Consider the following 6352-nt stretch of genomic DNA (forward strand, 5'->3'; position numbering starts at 1 on the left):
GTGCTGGTATTTCTGATCTGAGATCCGCGGGTACTTCATTATCGCGTCGGTCCAAGGGACTAACAATTGAATTATTATGTTGTAGGAAAAAGATATATTGTAATATATTCTCCTTGATTATTATTATGATTGCATATTAACATATATATATATATATATATATATATATATATATATATGTATGTATACATAATTGATTATGGCAAGTTAATCCCTGCCTTCTTTATTCATTGAAAGTCTCCGTTGGGTTTTGTGATCATCCGGGGATTGTGCCTAACGGTCATTGGGACTCGAATATCACACGCTTCGGGTCCAAGATAACTCTCGCTTGTGGCAGAGAGTTCGTCGTGAACGGGAGTGCGACAATGCAGTGTATGGGACTACCAGGGCGGTCGACCTACTTCCCTGTTTGGAACACTTCAACTCCGTCTTGCCGTGAAGCCAGAAAGGAGACAAACGGTGTGACGTGCAAATACATTCTACAGTATAATCTTGCCTAATCTCTGATAACCACTGGAGCATTTCAAAGTGATCTGCCACCAATTAGTGTGGAACAATGACAAATGATTGTGACGACATTGAATTAGTACTTCCACATCTGATGGGACAATTGAACTAAGTAAATCAAATGCGTTTGTATCATTCAAAACTTATTCAATTAAAATCATACAACTCGTAATGCACAGATTCTTATACCCTAACATGTAAACCATTGGGAAAGATTAGTCTTATTTCGGTCTTTTATGTTCAAGAGAATGATGCGTTTTTTAAAATGCCCCTGGATATTTTCCGCCTTTATTAGAAAACATACACAAAGAGGTGAAATGTATTTTGATATCAACAAGTGATTCATGACAGATTACTACAGCGCTTTCATCACAACGTTTCAATAAGCCAACATTTTAAGTCCGTGAAGTTTCTGAGTGACATTTCATGCTTACGCTATGGGACGAATTCTGTTTATGTGGTTGTCACTATTTTTGTGTGTGGGTCAATTGTTCACAGACGATGAGTGGGAAGATATCAACATCAGCATAAAGCCCACACAAAGTATGCAAAACACGTCTAATGGTAAGTACCAAGGCTTGCAGTTATATAGCTCATCATATCCGTATGAACAAAATTTTTGTATCATAACAAATGTCCTAAAGATTATGATTATGATAATCATAATAGATAATAATAGCATGCTCATGAAGCACAATCTCGACCAGCCTCTAAGCGCTTTTGAAAAACCGTGACAACAACAACAAAGATGACGTCAAAGATAATATCAATCAATATAAAAAATATTAGTTAGAGAGAAATGTTCATCTTCCTCGAAATTCAGTTGTCGTTAATGTGGTATTATTTCATTTGACTGCAACGGTTGATTTGAGACATGTTAGAAAACAAAGACAATCACATGAATTCAATAAAATGCCGACTTCTCTTTTGTGAGCACTCATACACTACAAACAGTTACTGTTGTACTTTGATCACCATGCAAATAAGTCTGATATCTGACAGATACAAGAATTGTTCTGTTTATATATGCATGTACGTATTGTCGATCTGGAAAGTGTGAAAACTGTAATATTGCACAGAAAAGTGCTGTCACAAAAAGTACAAACTGATTAGGAGATTTCCCATCAACATGTACTAGTATATACTGTCAGTATTGCCTGTGTTTTGATTAAAATGCACAGGGCATAGACCGACTATTCAAGTTCTGACGTCAGCTGGACGTCATTTGGAGAGACAACAGTTACTGTAACTTCTTCGTCACGTGAGTTTAGTAATTGATTCAACCCATATAGCAAGTGTTTTTTTTTTTTTTTTTTTTACTGCATTTCCCCTTCTCACTGGCAGTAATTTCGTCAAAACTATTTTGCTGCAATTGATCTACATTTTAGGGTAATCCTTTTGTTAACATGTTTTTATGGCAAAAGCGAACCACGGGTGACAATTCATGGTAAATTCGACATCATTTTATTTGAATTTAAATTCAAGGTATGAAAGTGCTACTGCTTTATTTATAATGACAAAAAAGTCTGATACTAAAATAACATTGGAATCAATAAAGCGTTTGCCCAGTTCTTTTTTTATATGAAAGTTTGTGAGTTGAGTTCATATCTAAACAATGAACACATTATAAGAAGAAAGTCGCAGAGAATAAAGCAAGACAGACAGAAAGACGATGCATATTCAAAAGTCAGAATACCCATTGTCCATGAAGAAATGGCAAGTTGTAATGTGCTTTTTTTTTTTCAACAGGGACTGAAGAAAACATATTATTTCTGGCGACTTTATCAGGTCTTCGTAGTATCGTTACTGTCATAGAACACATTGCGTTGGTCGAACAGAAATGCATTTTCTTGAAAAAGCTCCAATCGTGAATATGGCTTACAAAAGCGATCAAGTACATTACGTCTGTCTATGCAAAGTAAACATTTACAGAAAATTTTGTTAATCCTTTATTCCTTTACAGTTTTGGTCAGGTTTGAATGCTCTGCCTGAATGTAAATCAGGGACTTGGGAACTGTTGTGATAAACATTTCGACTACAGTAATCACTTCAGAATCTGCTTATACGAATTTGTGTAATAATTCCCTTATGCTCTTTCCGTCAAGTGTGTGAACTTCTATGAGTACAACACTTCAAACCGGGCACGAATAATCTGATTTTCTGAAGTCACTCATCTCATGCTATCTTAACAATCACTCGTCAACAGCAAAAAACAATTTTTTTTTTAATGTTAGTATACTGCGATAATTCAGCAAAGTGAGAAATCTTGCCAGGTTACAGAATAGAACTATTTCTCTTCATAATGATTTGATCTGATTATAAAAACAAACAAACGTAATTTGTGCCTATAGTCATCATAAAAGAGAAAAAAAAAACTACGAGAGCAAATTCTTCCTCCATTGATTTTTAAGGTGACGATGGACTCACTAAATGATTTATCTTCCAGATACCGAACCAGATACCGAACTTTATGAGATGAATTTTATTACTTACATCCTGGGAATCCTTCTTGGTGTTGTTTTCGCCGTGCTTGTCATACTGTCCATGATAATGGCTTGGTGGAAACATCAAAAGAAAAGGTGACTTTTTTAAAAAAATACAAACTATTATATGGGATGTAAGGGAATGGGGGTGTGAATTTTTGTGAAAACTAGTTTGTAAATTTAAGGTGTGGAATCATTGTATGCAACCCAGGAAACAAATAAAGCATATTCAGAAGTGAGTGTACATTACTGAATGCACATGAATGTTGAAGTAAGTTTGCTGATTTGTATTCTTCTTACATAACTATTGGTGGGTGGACTTGTTATCACGAAAACCCGAGTTTCTGGTCGCCAGACATTTTATCATGTTATTATTCCATCTGTCGCCCAAAACTTTCATTGATACAGTATTTTTTTCAACATATTTTACGAAAACCACCACCAAATCAATAGCAAGGAGCCGCCTATGTATACACAGTCAAAAAACTAGAGAAAAAGATACGGACAACACAGAAAAACAAGCAAAGACAAAATGATGTGGAGTTGAATTTTGGAGGCTGTCAAGCGAGTGTGAGTGGTTAGACTGCCAATTTGTGAATGCAGGCTTATCATACGAGATGAGCATCTCTCCCAGTCCAAGTCCAAGTATTGAGTCAGCCTTGTGGCATTGTTTTAAAACAATAAAAGACATTCATCTTGATTTAATTTGCTGATCTCGTAAATGTTTTTTTTTTTAATAAAAATTGCATCTTTTAAAGACCCCGTATCGTGGGGATACATGGATTCGAAAGGCGGGCCCGGTTCGGGTATATTCGAAAATCCCCGTAACAAATTGTGCACAGTTTTATCACTGATCACTGATGTGCAAGTACATACTCAGCCTAAAAAATAAAAAAATAAAAAAGGGGGGGGGGAAGGGGAGAAGAAAAATCTTGACTAGAATCGTCCCTAAAACAACTGGCTGACGAGCAATATTCGCTGTTTCGAATATGCCTCGGTGGGCAGCGAATTAAGACCGATTCAATCGGACACCAAGATTTTCCAGTGCTACCGAGTCTTTAATTATTGAAAATTCTCACCAGTCGTCTGAATAATGTGCAGGGAGAAAGCCTCGAATGATATAACAATAGGCAGTCAAGCTTACTAGACCTTCAAATTGAAATGAACCTAATCAAAAGTAAAGTGGCACGGGTGAACACAAAGAAAGGGCAAAATGAATATACCTCTTTTTGTCAGCTCTAGGATTTCCGACTTTATTACGCTAAACTACATGGTCACGCGTCAAGCGTTGTCGATACAACGACACTATACTATGTGTTTGCGCACCATGATTCTTTTGCAGTTTTTCAAATACTTTGTTTCGGTCTGATGTAGGCTTTCTCAGATTTACCGATTTATAACAACAAGAAACCCTTCAAACAGTTTTCATCTCTAATAATTGAAATCACACTAATGTTGCATTTGAAGTTTATATTGGCCATAAATATAACGCACTTTAAAGATGAGCAAACTTTCAGTTTAGTTTAATAACCACTTAATTGTGATTTTCATGGAGATTTATATCTTTTTTCTTTGTTCCATTCATTGCAGACAGCTGGGGGAAATTACGCATTTGCTTATAGACCCTAAAGTTTAAAGCCTCTCTTTTGAGTACACACTTTTGCAAAGTGTGCCTGTCTTTCCATTGTTTAAATTGGTTTGGCAAGTCTGTTTGCACTGACGTATATATTTCATTTTAAATCTTAGATTCTGGCATTCCACAATCTACTCTTAACTAAAAATCCATGTATGGCGACTTGTTGGTGGCTTTGCGATGCACGGTCACATGCGTAAAATCATAAATTCAATTTCCCCATTAAATTGCAGACATTGGAGATCCCAAACCTCGCATCAGCCAAATGTTCACCCAAATGGCGGGCAGCTTCAGATGAATCCCATCGACACTTCTGTACAAGAGCCAATCACGACGAATCATACCGTTTTGTCGGACGCTACCAATCCCAATGCTACAACAGCTGGTAGCTTTTTGCCTCATATTCTGGGCAACACCGTCGGAGACAGAGGGGGCCATCTCGGGCACACTAGTCACATCTACCAAGATGCTGAAGAGATAGACGAGGGGCTTTCTACCTTTATCAGCATAAATCGTGGCTTCCCTTCTACAGTTCCTGACGAAAGTCACATAAATACCGGCATCGGAACTTCTTTGACCTCAATGAATATTCCTTCTGATAATGAATATTGTGGCCTGCAGGAGACATCGCTGGACCAACCAGCGTGTGCTTATGGAGATGATAATGACTACCAGGATGTAGACCTTTGTAAATCGGACGGGATGATGAATGGTGCCATTAGATCCACTGGTAAAGCGTGCTTGTTTGATGACAGTTATTACAATTCACTGTCGTTATTTCACGATTCATCCGAAATGCCTACAGAAAGTGAGTACGATCGCCTCAATCATGCTTTCCCTGACGACAGAACAGGAAGTCGCAACCCTGGTCTGTCACCTATTGGCCAAACTTCACAGCATAAGATCTATCCTGACAGAAAATATAGTAAGCCCTGTTCCAGCAAGGATGCCATAACAGCCATGCCTTCTGAAGACGTCTTCTACTATCAACTGAATCCGGAGCAACAAAGTGACACTGATACCAACAAGCAACCGCGATGTCCTGATGCCTTCGACTCCCGAGATTATAGTCTGTTGAATCCTGGAAAAGACTTCGCCAATGATCTTCGTTCTAAGATGATAGAAGGGGACAGCTTCAATGATTGTCACGACACTGAGATTCAGAACCCGGAGAGTTTTACGTCAACTCCCCAAACCTGTGAGGAAATGTACGCGACGGTGAACAAAACAGTAGGTAACATTTCGATCGTAGAACCGCCACCGTGTGAGGAGCTCTATGCACAGGTGGATAAAACACGTCGAGCTTCTATGGTTGAGTCTGAGCCAACGATGCAGGAAGAAATCTATATGAACTACACTAATATGTAGGTGGCTATTTGAAAGAAGACACTATGTGTTCTCACAGAATGTATATACCGAAACAGCACATATCATCAAGTTCCTAGAAAGTATATTGTGATCGTTATTTTGAAATCTTTCAATTATTTATTGCTAAAGTCAATATGCAAATTAAGTATATGAACGACATTTTATAATAAAGTAATAGACAAAATTGCAAAAGAGACAAAATGATTCAAATAGCGATTAATTTTTTTTTAATGTATCATTACAGTGTTGATGGATATCTTAAAGTTTGATGATGTAATATAGTGTATAAATTCAACCAAGTAGCTTATTATTAACATTTTTCCTTTTTCCTCTAGGCAATTCCGCGGTTAGTAACGTTACA

General features: G+C 37.3%; 1 pseudogene; it reads left to right on the plus strand.

Moving 5' to 3' along the window:
* The first annotated feature begins 365 nt into the window (after nt 1-365).
* On the plus strand, nt 366-5991 carry LOC140240900 (uncharacterized; annotated as a pseudogene).
* The last annotated feature ends 361 nt before the right edge of the window (nt 5992-6352 follow it).

This window comes from Diadema setosum, chromosome 17 (genome assembly GCF_964275005.1).
Source record: "Diadema setosum chromosome 17, eeDiaSeto1, whole genome shotgun sequence".
Classification (NCBI taxonomy): domain Eukaryota; kingdom Metazoa; phylum Echinodermata; class Echinoidea; order Diadematoida; family Diadematidae; genus Diadema; species Diadema setosum.